The sequence below is a fragment of the Taeniopygia guttata genome, chromosome W (assembly GCF_048771995.1).
Source record: "Taeniopygia guttata chromosome W, bTaeGut7.mat, whole genome shotgun sequence".
NCBI lineage: Eukaryota > Metazoa > Chordata > Aves > Passeriformes > Estrildidae > Taeniopygia > Taeniopygia guttata.
In genome coordinates this window covers 4,951,938-4,969,111 of record NC_133064.1, presented here as the reverse complement: position 1 = coordinate 4,969,111, position 17,174 = coordinate 4,951,938, and positions in this window count along the sequence as shown.

Sequence of the window (17,174 nt, the reverse complement as noted above, 5' to 3'; positions counted from 1 at the left end):
CCCTGAGCGGGCAGCAGACTGCAAAAAAATCCGAATATCGTAGGTTAAGTCCCAGACAGGAGCTGCCCCCACCTCATACTTGTGCTGCCCTGACAGTCCCAGGCGAGCCCTACAAACAGACATCAGAAACCTGGACTGGTGAGTTTTCTTTCCCATGGTAAAGAGCCGATGTTTCGCTGCAAGTCCTACGGCCCTGAGCGGGCAGCAGACTGCAAAAAATCCGAAACTTCCAAGGATAAGTCCCAGACAGGAGCTGCCCCCACCTCATACTTGTGCTGCCCTGACTGTCCCAGGGGAGCCCTACAAAATTACATCAGGAACCTGGACTGGTGAGTTTTCTTTCCCAGGGAAAACCGCCGATGTTTCCGCTCCGAGTCCTGTGGCCCTGAGCGGGCAGCTGACTGCAAAAAATCCCAACATCCAAGGATAAGTCCCAGACAGGAGCTGCCCCCACCTCATACTTGTGCTGCCCTGACAGTCCCAGGGGAACCCTAGAAACTGACATCAGGAACCTGGACTGGTGAGGTTTCTTCCCCCGGGAAAAGAGACGATGTTTCTGCTCAGGGTCCTGTAGCCCTGAGCGGGCAGCTGACTGTAAAAAATCCGAATATCGAAGGATAAGTCCCAGAGAGGAGCTGCCCCCACCTCATACTTGTGCTGCCCTGACAGTCCCAGTGGAGCCCTACAAACTGACATCAGGAACCTGGACTGGTGAGTTTTCTTTCCCATGGTAAAGCGCCAATGTTTCCGCTCCGAGTCCTGTGGCCCTGAGCAGGCAGCTGACTGCAAAAAATCCGAACATCGAAGGATAAGTCCCAGACAGGAGTTGCCCCCACCTAATACCTGTCCTGCCCTGACAGTCCCAGGCGAGCCCTACAAACTGACATCAGGAACCTGGACTGGTGAGTTTTCTTTCCCAGGGAAAAGAGCCGATGTTTTCGCTCTGAGTCCTGTGGCCCTGAGCGGGAAGCAGGCTGCAAAAAAATCCGAATATCGTAGGATAAGTCCAAGACAGGAGCTGCCCCCACCTCATACGTGTGCTGCCCTGAGAGTCCCAGGGGAGCCCTACAAACAGACATCAAAAACCTGGACTGGTGAGTTTTTTTTCCCAGGGAAAAGAGCCGATGTTTGCGCTCCGAGTCCCGCGGCCCTGACCGGGCAGCTCACTGCAAAAAATCCTAATATCGAAGGATAAGTCCCAGACCGGAGCTGCCCCCACCTCATACTTGTGCTGCCCTGACAGTCCTAGGGGAGCCCTACAAAATTACATCAGGAACCTGGACTGGTGAGTTTTCTTTCCCATGGTAAAGAGCCAATGTTTACGGTCCAAGTCCTGTGGCCCTGAGCGGGCAGCTGACTGCATGTCATGGTTTGACACGGGAAGAGAATTTTTTTTTAGAAGGAAGAGGTTCATACAGTCAGGGGTCAGGTTTAGATACTGACACTTGGCGTGACCAATTGGAGGTGGACACGCCTCTGAGAACACAGAGGGGTTAAACGCGGAATTCCCAGGAGGACTCGTCCTTCTTTGGTTCCGGTCATCGCAGGATACGGACCTCCCCGCCACAGCCCGGGCTGGGTGGGGGAGGGGAGCCATGCGGCCAGCACAGGTAGGCCAGGAGGTAAAGGATCGGAACCGGCTGGGTCAGCTCCTGCAGATGGAAGGGTGGAGAAATCTGGGATGTCTCCGATCCCCCCCCAGAGTCTCTCTCTCTCTCCCAGGAGAGAAAAAAGACAGCGGTGGTTTTATCGGCAGTTCGCCGCAGGGAAGGAGAAGAGCGGGGGGGCCGCAAGGTGCCCAGCCGGGCTGTGGGAGCTGGAGCCTGGGCAGTGAGCCATCCTTGGGAGTTGGGACTTTTAACCCTTCCTGAGAAATAAAGGCTTTATGAAATATTACTCCTCCTGAATTTGAAGAAAAGAGAGACAGCTTGAAACCTCAGATGTTCAGAGAAGAAGGTTGGGGGCAGATGATAGAGTGGCTTTTGGCTGGACTCTGCTTGTTTACCATAGACTGAACCACTCTTTCTTTTCAAGAGGGACTGCATTTTAGGGGGATGCATTGGTGAGCCAAGAGACCTTCTGCAGCAACTACCAGTTTTGGAGTGGACAGAGAGAGAGCTGAGGAGGGTGTGAGGATGCCCTCCATCTTCAGGAAGAAGAGAAGGCGATCTCTGTCTTTTGGACCATCGGCCCCAGGGGAAAATGGGGGGGACTCTAGTCCCGAATTGTGATACTGGACTGTTGTTCCGGGTGGTCCTTGGAAAAGCATCCTTAAAGGGGCCCTATAAGCAGTCTCTGTCCATGCCCGGTGGTGAGAGCACTGTGACATGGAGAGGAGAGTGTCACACTGGCCGGTGTGTCTGGGCGGTGCCACGTGTGACATTGGAAACACAAGAGGTGGCAGTTGTGTTTCCTGGGGGTCTATGGGTTCAAGGGAGACTCCTCTCTTCCCTGATGGACTCAGTATTGATTATATTGAAGGGTGAAAACTTGATTAAGGATCCAAATGGGTCTCGCTGGGGTTTGGTGGAGTTGGGTGGAGGGAGGAGAAATGTTTTGGAAGGTTTTCATTTCGAATTTTGTGTCTTTTTTTTCTTTCCTTTCTTTTCCTTTTATAGTAGTAGTAGTAGTAGTGTAATAAAGCTTTTTCCTTTGTAATTAAGTTTGGCCTGCTTTGCTCTGTTCTTGATCACATTTCACAGCATTTGATTGGTAAGTTGTATTTTCATGGGGCGCTGGCATTGTGCCAGCGTCAAACCATGACACTGCAAAAAATCCGAACATCGAAGGATAAGTCCCAGACAGGAGCTGCCCTCACCTCATACTTGTGCTGCCCTGACAGTCCCAGGGGAACCCTACAAACTGACATCAGGAACCTGGACTGGTGAGTTTTCTTTCCCAGGGAAAACCGCCGATGTTTCCGCTCCGAGTCCTGTGGCCCTGAGCGGGCAGCAGACTGCAAAAAATCCGAACATCCAAGGATAAGCCCCAGACAGACGCTGCCCCCACCTCATACTTGTGCTGCCCTGAGAGTCAAAGGGGAGCTTTAAAAACTGACATCAGGAACCTGGACTGGTGAGTTTTCTTTCCCAGGGAAAAAAGCCAATGTTTGTGCTCAGGGTCCTGTGGCCCTGAGCGGGCAGCAGACTGCAAAAAATCCTAATATCGAAGGATAAGTCCCAGACAGGAGCTGCCGCCACCTAATAACTGTTCTGCTGTGACAGTCCCAGGGGAGCCCTACAAACAGACATCAGGAACCTGGACTGGTGAGTTTTCTTTCCCAGGGAAAATAGCCGATGTTTGTGCTCAGGGTCCTGTGGCCCTGAGAGGGCAGCTGACTGCAAAAAATCCGAACATCGAAGGATAAGTCCCAGACAGGAGCTGCCGCCACCTCATACTTGTGCTGCCCTGACAGTCCCAGGGGGGCCCAACAAACTGACATCAGGAACCTGGACTGGTGAGTGTTCTTTATCCAGGGAAAAGAGCCAATGTTTGCGCTCAGGGTCCTGTTGCCCTGTGCAGGCAGCTGACTGCAAAAAATCCGAACATCGAAGGATAAGTCCAAGACAGGAGCTGCCCCCACCTCATACTTTTGCTGCCCTGAAAGTTCCAGGGGAGCCTAAAAAACTGACATCATGAACCTGCACTGGTGAGTTTTCTTTCCCAGGGAAAAGAGACGATGTTTCTGCTCAGGGTCCTGTGGTCCTGAGCGGGCAGCTGACTGCAAAAAATCCGAACATCGAAGGATAAGTCCCAAACAGAAGCTGCCCCCACCTCATACTTGTGCTGCCCTGACAGACCCAGGGGAGCCCTACAAACTGACATCAGGAACCTGGACTGGTGAGTTTTCTTTTCTATGGAAAAGAGCCGATGTTTACGCTCCAAATCTTACGGCCCTGAGCGAGCAACTCACTGCAAAAAATCTGAACATCGAAGGATAAGTTTCAGACAGGAGCTGCCCCCACCTCGTACTTGTGCTGCCCTGAAAGTCCCAGGGGAGCCCTAAAAACTGACATCAGAAACCTGGTCTGGTGAGTTTTCTTTCCCAGGGAAAAAAGCCAATATTTGTGCTCAGGGTCCTGTGGCCCTGAGAGGGCAGCAGACTGAAAAAAATCCATACATCAAAGGATAAGTCCCAGACAGGAGCTGCCGCCACCTAATAACTGTTCTGCTGTGACAGTCCCAGGGGAGCCCTACAAACAGACATCAGGAACCTGGACTGGTGAGTTTTCTTTCCCAGGGAAAAGAGCCAATGTTTGCGCTCAGGGTCCTGTTGCCCTGTGCAGGCAGCTGACTGCAAAAAATCCGAACATCGAAGGATAAGTCCAAGACAGGAGCTGCCCCCACCTCATACTTTTGCTGCCCTGAAAGTTCCAGGGGAGCCTAAAAAACTGACATCATGAACCTGCACTGGTGAGTTTTCTTTCCCAGGGAAAAGAGACGATGTTTCTGCTCAGGGTCCTGTGGTCCTGAGCGGGCAGCTGACTGCAAAAAATCCGAACATCGAAGGATAAGTCCCAAACAGAAGCTGCCCCCACCTCATACTTGTGCTGCCCTGACAGACCCAGGGGAGCCCTACAAACTGACATCAGGAACCTGGACTGGTGAGTTTTCTTTTCTATGGAAAAGAGCCGATGTTTACGCTCCAAATCTTACGGCCCTGAGCGAGCAACTCACTGCAAAAAATCTGAACATCGAAGGATAAGTTTCAGACAGGAGCTGCCCCCACCTCGTACTTGTGCTGCCCTGAAAGTCCCAGGGGAGCCCTAAAAACTGACATCAGAAACCTGGTCTGGTGAGTTTTCTTTCCCAGGGAAAAAAGCCAATATTTGTGCTCAGGGTCCTGTGGCCCTGAGAGGGCAGCAGACTGAAAAAAATCCATACATCAAAGGATAAGTCCCAGACAGGAGCTGCCCCCACCTCATACTTGTGCTGCCCTGTCAGTCCCCCGGGAGCCCTACAAACTGACATCAGGAACCTGGACTGGGGAGTGTTCTTTCCCAGGGAAAAGAGCCGATGTTTTTGCTCAGGGTAGTGTGGCCCTGAGCGGGCAGATGACTGCAAAAAATCCGAACATCCAAGGATAAGTCCCAGAAAGGGGCTGCCCCCACCTCATACTTGTGCTGCCCTGACAGTCCGTAGGGAGCACCACAAACTGACATCAGGAACCTGGACTGGTGAGTTTTCTTTCCTATGGAAAAGAGCCGATGTTTACGCTCCAAATCTTACGGCCCTGAGCGAGCAACTCACTGCAAAAAATCTGAACATCGAAGGATAAGTCCCAAACAGGAGCTGCCCCCTCCTCATACTTGTGCTGCCCTGAGAGTCAATGGGGAGCTTTAAAAACTGACATCAGGAACCTGGACTGGTGAGTTTTCTTTCCCAGGAAAAAGAGCCGATGTTTGTGCTGAGGGTCCTGTGGCCCTGAGCGGGCAGCTGACTGCAAAAAATCCGAACATCGAAGGATATATCCCAGAAAGGAGCTGCCCCCACCACATACTTGTGCTGCCCTGAGAGTCAAAGGGAAGCTTTAAAAACTGACATCAGGAACCTGGACTGGTGAGTTTTCTTTCCCAGGGAAAAAAGCCAATGTTTGTGCTCAGGGTCCTGTGGCCCTGAGGGGGCAGCTGACTGCAAAAAATCCTAATATCGAAGGATAAGTCCCAGACAGGAGCTGCCGCCACCTAATAACTGTTCTGCCGTGACAGTCCCAGGGGAGCCCTACAAACAGACATCAGGAACCTGGACTGGTGAGTATTCTTTCCCAGGGAAAACTGCCGATGTTTGTGCTCCGGGTCTTGTGGCCCTGAGAAAGCAGCTGACTGCAAAAAATCCGAACATCGAAGGATAAGTCCCAGACAGGAGCTGCCCCCACCTCATACTCTTGCTGCCCTGAGAGTCCCAGGGGACCCCAAAAAACTGACATCAGGAACCTGGACTGGTGAGTATTCTTTCCCAGGTAAAAGAGCCGATGTTTGTGCTCAGGGTCCTGTGGCCCTGAGCGGGAAGCTGACTGCAAAAAATCCGAACATCGAAGGATAAGTCCCAGACAGAAGCTGCCCCCACCTCATACTTGTGCTGCCCTGAGAGTCAAAGGGGAGCTTTAAAAACTGACATCAGGAACCTGGACTGGTGAGTTTTCTTTCCCAGGAAAAAGAGCCGATGTTTGTGCTCAGGGTCCTGTGGCCCTGAGCGGGCAGCTGACTGCAAAAATCCGAACATCGAAGGATATATCCCAGAAAGGAGCTGCCCCCACCTCATACTTGTGCTGCCCTGAGAGTCAAAGGGGAGCTTTAAAAGACTGACATCAGGAACCTGGACTGGTGAGTTTTCTTTCCCAGGGAAAAAAGCCAATGTTTGTGCTCAGGGTCCTGTGGCCCTGAGCGGGCAGCTGACTGCAAAAAATCCTAATATCGAAGGATAAGTCCCAGAGAGGAGATGCCGCCACATAATACCTTTTCTGCCGTGACAGTCCCCGGGGAGCCCTACAAACTGACATCAGGAACCTGGACTGGTGAGTGTCCTTTCCCAGGGAAAAGAGCCAATGTTTGTGCCCAGGGTCCTGTGGCCCTGAGCGGGCAGCTGACTGAAAAAAATCCGAACATCGAAGGATAAGTCCAAGACAGGAGCTGCCCCCACCTCATACTTGTGCTGCCCTGACAGTCCCAGGGGAGCCCAACAAACTGACATCAGGAACCTGGACTGGTGAGTGTTCTTTCCCAGGGAAAACTGCCGATGTTTGTGCTCCGGGTCCTGTGGCCCTGAGAAGGCAGCTGACTGCAAAAAATCTGAACATTGAAGGATAAGTCCAAGACAGGAGCTGCCCCCACCTCATACTCTTGCTGCCCTGAGAGTACCAGGGGACCCCAAAAAACTGACATCATGAACCTGGACTGGTGAGTTTTCTTTCCTATGGAAAAAAACCGATGTTTACGCTCCAAATCTTACGGCCCTGAGCGAGCAACTCACTGCAAAAAATCTGAACATCGAAGGATAAGTCTCAGACAGGAGCTGCCCCCACCTTATACTTGTGCTGCCCTGACAGTCCCAGGGGAGCCCAAAAAACTGACATCAGGAACCTGGACTGGTGAGTGTTCTTTCCCAGGGAAAAGAGCCGATGATTGTGCTCCGGGTCCTGTGGCCCTGAGCGGGCAGCTGACTGAAAAAAAATCCGAACATCGAAGGATAAGTCCCAGACAGAAGCTGCCCCCACCTCATACTTGTGCTGCCCTGAGTGTCAAAGGGGAGCTTTAAAAACTGACATCAGGAACCTGGACTGGTGAGTTTTCTTTCCCAGGGAAAAGAGCCGATGTTTGTGCTCAGGGTCCTGTGGCCCTGAGCGGGCAGCTGACTGCAAAAAATCCTAATATCGAAGGATAAGTCCCAGAGAGGAGATGCCGCCACATAATACCTTTTCTGCCGTGACAGTCCCAGGGGAGCCCTACAAACAGACATCAGGAACCTGGTCTGGTGAGTTTTCTTTCCAGGGAAAGGAGCCGATGTTTGTGCTCAGGGTCCTTTGGCCCTGAGCGGGCAGCTGAATGCAAAAAATCCGAACATCGAAGGATAAGTCCCACACAGGAGCTGCCCCCACCTCATACTTGTGCTGCCCTGTCAGTCCCCGGGGAGCCCTACAAACTCACATCAGGAACCTGGACTGGTGAGTGTCCTTTCCCAGGGAAAAGAGCCAATGTTTGTGCCCAGGGTCCTGTGGCCCTGAGCGGGCAGCTGACTGAAAAAAATCCGAACATCGAAGGATAAGTCCAAGACAGGAGCTGCCCCCACCACATACTTGTGCTGCCCTGACAGTCCCAGGGGAGCCCTACAAACTGACATCAGGAACCTGGACTGGTGAGTTTTCTTTCCCAGGGAAAAGAGCAGATGTTTGTGCGCCGAGTCCTGTGGCCCTGAGCCGGCAGCTGACTGCAAAAAATCCTAATATCGAAGGATAAGTCCCAGACAGTAGCTGCCGCCACCTAATACCTGTTCTGCCCTGACAGTCCCAGGGGAGCCTTACAAATAGACATCAGAAACCTGGACTGGTGAGTTTTCTTTCCCAGGTAAAAGAGCAGATGTTTGCGTCCAGGGTCCTGTGGCCCTGAGCGGGCAGCTGACTGCAAAAAATCGGAACATCGAAGGATAAGTCCAAGACAGGAGCTGCCCCCACCTCATACTCTTGCTGCCCTGAGAGTCCCAGGGGAGCCCAAAAAACTGACATCATGAACCTGGACTGGTGAGTTTTCTTTCCCAGGGAAAACAACCGATGTTTGTGCTCAGGGTCCTGTGGCCCTGAGCGGGCAGCAGACTGCAAAAAATCCGAACATCGGAGGATAAGTCCCAGACAGGAGCTGCCCCCACCTCATACTTGTGCTGCCCTGAAAGTCCCAGGGGAGCCAAACAAACTGACATCAGGAACCTGGACTGGTGAGTTTTCTTTCCTATGGAAAAAAAACGATGTTTACGCTCCAAATCTTACGGCCCTGAGCGAGCAACTCACTGCAAAAAATCTGAACATCGAAGGATAAGTCTCAGACAGGAGCTGCCCCCACCTTATACTTGTGCTGCCCTGACAGTCCCAGGGGAGCCCAACAAACTGACATCAGAAACCTGGACTGGTGAGTTTTCTTTCCCAGGGTAAAGAGACGATGTTTTTGCTCCGTGTCCTGTGGCCCTGAGCGGGCAGCTGACTGCAAAAAATCCGAACATCGAAGGATATATCCCAGAAAGGAGCTGCCCCCACCGCATACTTGTGCTGCCCTGAAAGTCAAAGGGGAGCTTTAAAAACTGACATCAGGAACCTGGACTGGTGAGTTTTCTTTCCCAGGGAAAAAAGCCAATATTTGTGCTCAGGGTCCTGTGGCCCTGAGCGGGCAGCTGACTGCAAAAAATCCTAATATCGAAGGATAAGTCCCAGACAGGAGCTGCCGCCACATAATACCTGTTCTGCCCTGACAGTCCCAGGGGAGCCCTACAAACAGACATCAGGAACCTGGACTGGTGAGTTTTCTTTCCCAGGGAAAATAGCCGATGTTTGTGCTCAGGGTCCTTTTGCCCTGAGAGGGCAGCTGACTGCAAAAAATCCGAACATCGAAGGATAAGTCCCAGACAGGAGCTGCCCCACCCTTATACTTGTGCTGCCCTGACAGTCCCAGGGGAGCCCAACAAACTGACATCAGGAACCTGGGCTGGTGAGTGTTCTTTCCCAGGGAAAACTGCCGATGTTTGTGCTCCGGGTCCTGTGGCCCTGAGCAGGCAGCTGACTGCAAAAAATCTGAACATCGAAGGATAAGTCCAAGACAGGAGCTGCCCCCACCTCATACTTGTGCTGCCCTGAAAGTCCCAGGGGAGCCAAACAAACTGACATCAGGAACCTGGACTGGTGAGTTTTCTTTCCTATGGAAAAAAAACGATGTTTACGCTCCAAATCTTACGGCCCTGAGCGAGCAACTCACTGCAAAAAATCTGAACATCGAAGGATAAGTCTCAGACAGGAGCTGCCCCCACCTTATACTTGTGCTGCCCTGACAGTCCCAGGGGAGCCCAACAAACTGACATCAGAAACCTGGACTGGTGAGTTTTCTTTCCCAGGGTAAAGAGACGATGTTTTTGCTCCGTGTCCTGTGGCCCTGAGCGGGCAGCTGACTGCAAAAAATCCGAACATCGAAGGATAAGTCCCAGACAGGAGCTGCCCCACCCTCATACTTGTGCTGCCCTGACAGTCCCAGGGGAGCCCAACAAACTGACATCATGAACCTGGACTGGTGAGTTTTCTTTCCCAGGGAAAACTGCCGATGTTTGTGCTCCGTGTCCTGTGGCCCTGAGCAGGGAGCTGACTGCAAAAAATCGGAACATCGAATGATAAGTCCCAGAAAGGAGCTGCCCCCTCCTCATATTTGTGCTGCCCTGACAGTCCCAGGGGAGCCCTACAAACTGACATCAGGAACCTGGACTGGTGAGTTTTCTTTCCCAGGGAAAAGAGCAGATGTTTGTGCGCCGAGTCCTGTGGCCCTGAGCCGGCAGCTCACTGCAAAAAATCCTAATATCGAAGGATAAGTCCCAGACAGTAGCTGCCGCCACCTAATACCTGTTCTGCCCTGACAGTCCCAGGGGAGCCTTACAAATAGACATCAGAAACCTGGACTGGTGAGTTTTCTTTCCCAGGTAAAAGAGCAGATGTTTGCGCCCAGGGTCCTGTGGCCCTGAGCGGGCAGCTGACTGCAAAAAATCGGAACATCGAAGGATAAGTCCAAGACAGGAGCTGCCCCCACCTCATACTCTTGCTGCCCTGAGAGTCCCAGGGGAGCCCAAAAAACTGACATCATGAACCTGGACTGGTGAGTTTTCTTTCCCTGGGAAAAGAGCCGATGTTTGTGCTCAGGGTCCTGTGGCCCTGAGCGGGCAGCAGACTGCAAAAAATCCGAACATCGGAGGATAAGTCCCAGACAGGAGCTGCCCCCACCTCATACTTGTGCTGCCCTGACAGTCCCAGGGGAGCCCAACAAACTGACATCAGGAACCTGGGCTGGTGAGTGTTCTTTCCCAGGGAAAACTGCCGATGTTTGTGCTCCGGGTGCTGTGGCCCTGAGCAGGCAGCTGACTGCAAAAAATCTGAACATCGAAGGATAAGTCCAAGACAGGAGCTGCCCCCACCTCATACTCTTGCTGCCCTGAGAGTCCCAGGGGAGCCCAAAAAACTGACATCATGAACCTGGACTGGTGAGTTTTCTTTCCCAGGGAAAACTGCCGATGTTTGTGCTCCGTGTCCTGTGGCCCTGAGCAGGGAGCTGACTGCAAAAAATCGGAACATCGAATGATAAGTCCCAGACAGGAGCTGCCCCCTCCTCATATTTGTGCTGCCCTGACAGTCCCAGGGGAGCCCAACAAACAGACATCAGGAACCTGGACTGGTGAGTTTTCTTCCCCAGGGAAAAAAGACGATGTTTGTGCGCCGAGTCCTGTGGCCCTGGGCGGGCAGCTGACTGCAAAAAATCCTAATATCGAAGGATAAGTCCCAGACAGGAGCTGCCGCCACCAAACACCTGTTCTTCCCTGACAGTCCCAGGGGAGCCCTACAAACAGACATCAGAAACCTGGACTGGTGAGTTTTCTTTCCCAGGTAAAAGAGCCGATGTTTTTGCTCAGGGTCCTGTGGCCCTGAGCGGGCAGCTGACTGAAAAAAATCCGAACTTTGAAGGATAAGTCCCAGACAGGAGCTGCCCCCACCTCATACTTGTGCTGCCCTGAAAGTCCCAAGGGAGCCCTACAAATAGACATCAGGAACCTGGACTGGTGAGTTTTCTTTCCCAGGGAAAACCGCCGATGTTTTCGCTCCAAGTCCTGTGGCCCTGAGCGGGCAGCTGACTGAAAAAAATCCGAGCATCAGAGGATAAGTCCCAGACAGGAGCTGCCATCACCTCATACTTGTGCTGCCCTGTCAGTCCCCGGGGAGCCCTACAAACTGACATCAGGAACCTGGACTGGTGAGTGTTCTTTCCCAGGGAAAAGAGCCGATGTTTGTGCGCCGAGTCCTGTGGCCCTGGGCGGGCAGCTGACTGCAAAAAATCCTAATATCGAAGGATAAGTCCCAGACAGGAGCTGCCGCCACCAAACACCTGTTCTTCCCTGACAGTCCCAGGGGAGCCCTAAAAACAGACATCAGAAACCTGGACTGGTGAGTTTTCTTTCCCAGGTAAAAGAGCCGATGTTTCTGCTCAGGGTCCTGTGGCCCTGAGCGGGCAGCTGACTGAACAAAATCCGAACTTTGAAGGATAAGTCTCAGAAAGGAGCTGCCCCCACCTAATACTTGTGCTGCCCTGACAGTCCCAGGGGAGCCCTACAAACTGACATCAGGAACCTGGACTGGTGAGTTTTCTTTCCCATGGAAAAGAGCCGATGTTTACGCTCAAAGTCTTACGGCCCTGAGCGAGCAACTCACTGCAAAAAATCTGAACATCGAAAGATAAGTCTCAGACAGGAGCTGCCCCCGCCTAATACTTCTGCTGCCCTGAGAGTAAAAGGGGGGCCCTACAAACTGACATCATGAACCTGGACTGGTGAGTTTTCTTTCCCAGGGAAAACTGCCGATGTTTGTGCTCCGGGTCCTGTGGCCCTGAGCAGGCAGCTGACTGCAAAAAATCTGAACATCGAAGGATAAGTCCCAGACAGATGCTGCCCCCACCTCATACTTGTGCTGCCCTGAGAGTCAAAGGGGAGCTTTAAAAACTGACATCAGGAACCTGGACTGGTGAGTTTTCTTTACCAGGGAAAAGAGCCGATGTTTGTGCTCAGGGTCCTGTGGCCCTGAGCGGGCAGCTGACTGCAAAAAATCCTAATATCGAAGGATAAGTCCCAGAGAGGAGATGCCGCCACCTAATACCTTTTCTGCCCTGACAGTCCCAGGGGAGCCCTTATGACTGACATCAGGAACCTGGACTGGTGAGTTTTCTTTCCCAGGGTAAAGAGCCGAAGTTTGTGCTCCGAGTCCTGTGGCTCTGAGCGGGCAGCTGACTGAAAAAAATCCGAACATCGAAGGATAAGTCCCAAACAGGAGCTGGCCCCACCTCATACTCTTGCTGCCCTGACAGTCCCAGCGGAGCCCTACAAACTGACATCAGGAACCTGGACTGGTGAGTTTTCTTTCCTATGGAAAGGAGCCGATGTTTACGCTCCAAGTCTTACGGCCCTGAGCGAGCAACTCACTGCAAAAAATCTGAACATCGAAGGATAAGTCTCAGACAGGAGCTGCCCCCACCGTATACTTGTGCTGCCCTGACAGTCCCCGGGGAGCCCTACAAACTGACATCAGGAACCTGGACTGGTGAGTGTTCTTTACCAGGGAAAAGAGCCGATGTTTGTGCGCCGAGTCCTGTGGCCCTGGGCGGGCAGCTGACTGCAAAAAATCCTAATATCGAAGGATAAGTCCCAGACAGGAGCTGCCGCCACCAAACACCTGTTCTTCCCTGACAGTCCCAGGGGAGCCCTACAAACAGACATCAGAAACCTGGACTGGTGAGTTTTCTTTCCCAGGTAAAAGAGCCGATGTTTTTGCTCAGGGTCCTGTGGCCCTGAGCGGGCAGCTGACTGAAAAAAATCCGAACTTTGAAGGATAAGTCCCAGACAGGAGCTGCCCCCACCTCATACTCTTGCTGCCCTGAGAGTCCCAGGGGACCCCAAAAAACTGACATCAGGAACCTGGACTGGTGAGTTTTCTTTCCCAGGGAAAAGAGCCGATGTTTGTGCTCAGGGTCCTGTGGCCCTGAGCGGGCAGCTGACTGCAAAAATCCGAACATCGAAGGATATATCCCAGAAAGGAGCTGCCCCCACCTCATACTTGTGCTGCCCTGAGATTCAAAGGGGAGCTTTAAAAACTGACATCAGGAACCTGGACTGGTGAGTTTTCTTTCCCAGGGAAAAGAGCCGATGTTTGTGCTCAGGGTCCTGTGGCCCTGAGCGGGCAGCAGACTGCAAAAAATCCGAACATCGAAGGATAAGTCCCAGGCAGGAGCTGCCGCCACCTCATACTTGTGCTGCCCTGACAGACCCAGGGGAGCCCTACAAACTGACATCAGGAACCTGGACTGGTGAGTTTTCTTTTCTCTGGAAAAGAGCCGATGTTTACGCTCCAAATCTTACGGCCCTGAGCGAGCAACTCACTGCAAAAAATCTGAACATCGAAGGATAAGTTTCAGACAGGAGCTGCCCCCACCTCATACTTGTGCTGCCCTGAAAGTCCCAGGGGAGCCCTAAAAACTGACATCAGAAACCTGGTCTGGTGAGTTTTCTTTCCCAGGGAAAAGAGCCGATGTTTGTGCTCAGGGTCCTGTGGCCCTGAGCGGGCAGCTGACTGCAAAAAATCCTAATATCGAAGGATAAGTCCCAGAGAGGAGAGGCCCCCACATAATACCTTTTCTGCCGTGACAGTCCCCGGGGAGCCCTACAAACTGACATCAGGAACCTGGACTGGTGAGTGTCCTTTCCCAGGGAAAAGAGCCAATGTTTGTGCCCAGGGTCCTGTGGCCCTGAGCGGGCAGCTGACTGAAAAAAATCCGAACATCGAAGGATAAGTCCAAGACAGGAGCTGCCCCCACCTATTCTTGTGCTGCCCTGACAGTCCCAGGGGAGCCCAACAAACTGACATCAGGAACCTGGGCTGGTGAGTGTTCTTTCCCAGGGAAAACTGCCGATGTTTGTGCTCCGGGTGCTGTGGCCCTGAGCAGGCAGCTGACTGCAAAAAATCTGAACATCGAAGGATAAGTCCAAGACAGGAGCTGCCCCCACCTCATACTCTTGCTGCCCTGAGAGTCCCAGGGGAGCCCAAAAAACTGACATCATGAACCTGGACTGGTGAGTTTTCTTTCCCAGGGAAAACTGCCGATGTTTGTGCTCCGTGTCCTGTGGCCCTGAGCAGGGAGCTGACTGCAAAAAATCGGAACATCGAATGATAAGTCCCAGACAGGAGCTGCCCCCTCCTCATATTTGTGCTGCCCTGACAGTCCCAGGGGAGCCCTACAAACAGACATCAGGAACCTGGACTGGTGAGTTTTCTTCCCCAGGGAAAAAAGACGATGTTTGTGGGCCGAGTCCTGTGGCCCTGGGCGGGCAGCTGACTGCAAAAAATCCTAATATCGAAGGATAAGTCCCAGACAGGAGCTGCCGCCACCAAACACCTGTTCTTCCCTGACAGTCCCAGGGGAGCCCTACAAACAGACATCAGAAACCTGGACTGGTGAGTTTTCTTTCCCAGGTAAAAGAGCCGATGTTTTTGCTCAGGGTCCTGTGGCCCTGAGCGGGCAGCTGACTGAAAAAAATCCGAACTTTGAAGGATAAGTCCCAGACAGGAGCTGCCCCCACCTCATACTTGTGCTGCCCTGAAAGTCCCAGGGGAGCCCTACAAATAGACATCAGGAACCTGGACTGGTGAGTTTTCTTTCCCAGGGAAAACCGCCGATGTTTTCGCTCCAAGTCCTGTGGCCCTGAGCGGGCAGCTGACTGAAAAAAATCCGAGCATCAGAGGATAAGTCCCAGACAGGAGCTGCCATCACCTCATACTTGTGCTGCCCTGTCAGTCCCCGGGGAGCCCTACAAACTGACATCAGGAACCTGGACTGGTGAGTGTTCTTTCCCAGGGAAAAGAGCCGATGTTTGTGCGCCGAGTCCTGTGGCCCTGAGCGGGCAGCTGACTGAACAAAATCCGAACTTTGAAGGATAAGTCTCAGAAAGGAGCTGCCCCCACCTAATACTTGTGCTGCCCTGACAGTCCCAGGGGAGCCCTACAAACTGACATCAGGAACCTGGACTGGTGAGTTTTCTTTCCCATGGAAAAGAGCCGATGTTTACGCTCCAAGTCTTACGGCCCTGAGCGAGCAACTCACTGCAAAAAATCTGAACATCGAAAGATAAGTCTCAGACAGGAGCTGCCCCCGCCTAATACTTCTGCTGCCCTGAGAGTCAAAGGGGAGCCCTACAAACTGACATCATGAACCTGGACTGGTGAGTTTTCTTTCCCAGGGAAAACTGCCGATGTTTGTGCTCCGGGTCCTGTGGCCCTGAGAAGGCAGCTGACTGCAAAAAATCTGAACATCGAAGGATAAGTCCAAGACAGGAGCTGCCCCCACCTCATACTTGTGCTGCCCTGAGTGTCAAAGGGGAGCATTAAAAACTGACATCAGGAACCTGGACTGGTGAGTTTTCTTTCCCAGGGAAAAGAGCCAAAGTTTGTGCCCAGGGTCCTGTGGCCCTGAGCGGGCAGCTGACTGAAAAAAATCCGAACATCGAAGGATAAGTCCAAGACAGGAGCTGCCCCCACCACATACTTGTGCTGCCCTGACAGTCCCAGGGGAGCCCTACAAACTGACATCAGGAACCTGGACTGGTGAGTTTTCTTTCCCAGGGAAAAGAGCAGATGTTTGTGCGCCCAGTCCTGTGGCCCTGAGCCGGCAGCTGACTGCAAAAAATCCTAATATCGAAGGATAAGTCCCAGACAGTAGCGGCCGCCACCTAATACCTGTTCTGCCCTGACAGTCCCAGGGGAGCCTTACAAATAGACATCAGAAACCTGGACTGGTGAGTTTTCTTTCCCAGGTAAAAGAGCAGATGTTTGCGCCCAGGGTCCTGTGGCCCTGAGCGGGCAGCTGACTACAAAAAATCGGAACATCGAAGGATAAGTCCAAGACAGGAGCTGCCCCCACCTCATAGTCTTGCTGCCCTGAGAGTCCCAGGGGAGCCCAAAAAACTGACATCATGAACCTGGACTGGTGAGGTTTTTTTCCCTGGGAAAAGAGCCGATGTTTGTGCTCAGGGTCCTGTGGCCCTGAGCTGGCGGCAGACTGCAAAAAATCCGAACATCGGAGGATAAGTCCCAGACAGGAGCTGCCCCCACCTCATACTTGTGCTGCCCTGACAGTCCCAGGGGAGCCAAACAAACTGACATCATGAACCTGGACTGGTGAGTTTTCTTTCCCAGGGAAGACTGCCGATGTTTTTGCTCTGAGTCCTGTGGCCCTGAGCGGGCAGCTGACTGCAAAAAATCCGAACATCGAAGGATATATCCCAGAAAGGAGCTGCCCCCACCGCATACTTGTGCTGCCCTGAGAGTCAAAGGGGAGCTTTAAAAACTGACATCAGGAACCTGGACTGGTGAGTTTTCTTTCACAGGGAAAAAAGCCAATATTTGTGCTCAGGGTCCTGTGGCCCTGAGCGGGCAGCTGACTGCAAAAAATCCTAATATCGAAGGATAAGTCCCAGACAGGAGCTGCCGCCACATAATACCTGTTCTGCCCTGACAGTCCCAGGGGAGCCCTGCAAACAGACATCAGGAACCTGGACTGGTGAGTTTTCTTTCCCAGGGAAAATAGCCGATGTTTGTGCTCAGGGTCCTTTTGCCCTGAGAGGGCAGCTGACTGCAAAAAATCCGAACATCGAAGGATAAGTCCCAGACAGGAGCTGCCCCCACCTCATACTTGTGCTGCCCTGACAGTCCCAGGGGAGCCCAACAAACTGACATCAGGAACCTGGGCTGGTGAGTGTTCTTTCCCAGGGAAAACTGCCGATGTTTGTGCTCCGGGTCCTGTGGCCCTGAGCAGGCAGCTGACTGCAAAAAATCTGAACATCGAAGGATAAGTCCAAGACAGGAGCTGCCCCCACCTCATACTCTTGCTGCCCTGAGAGTCCCAGGG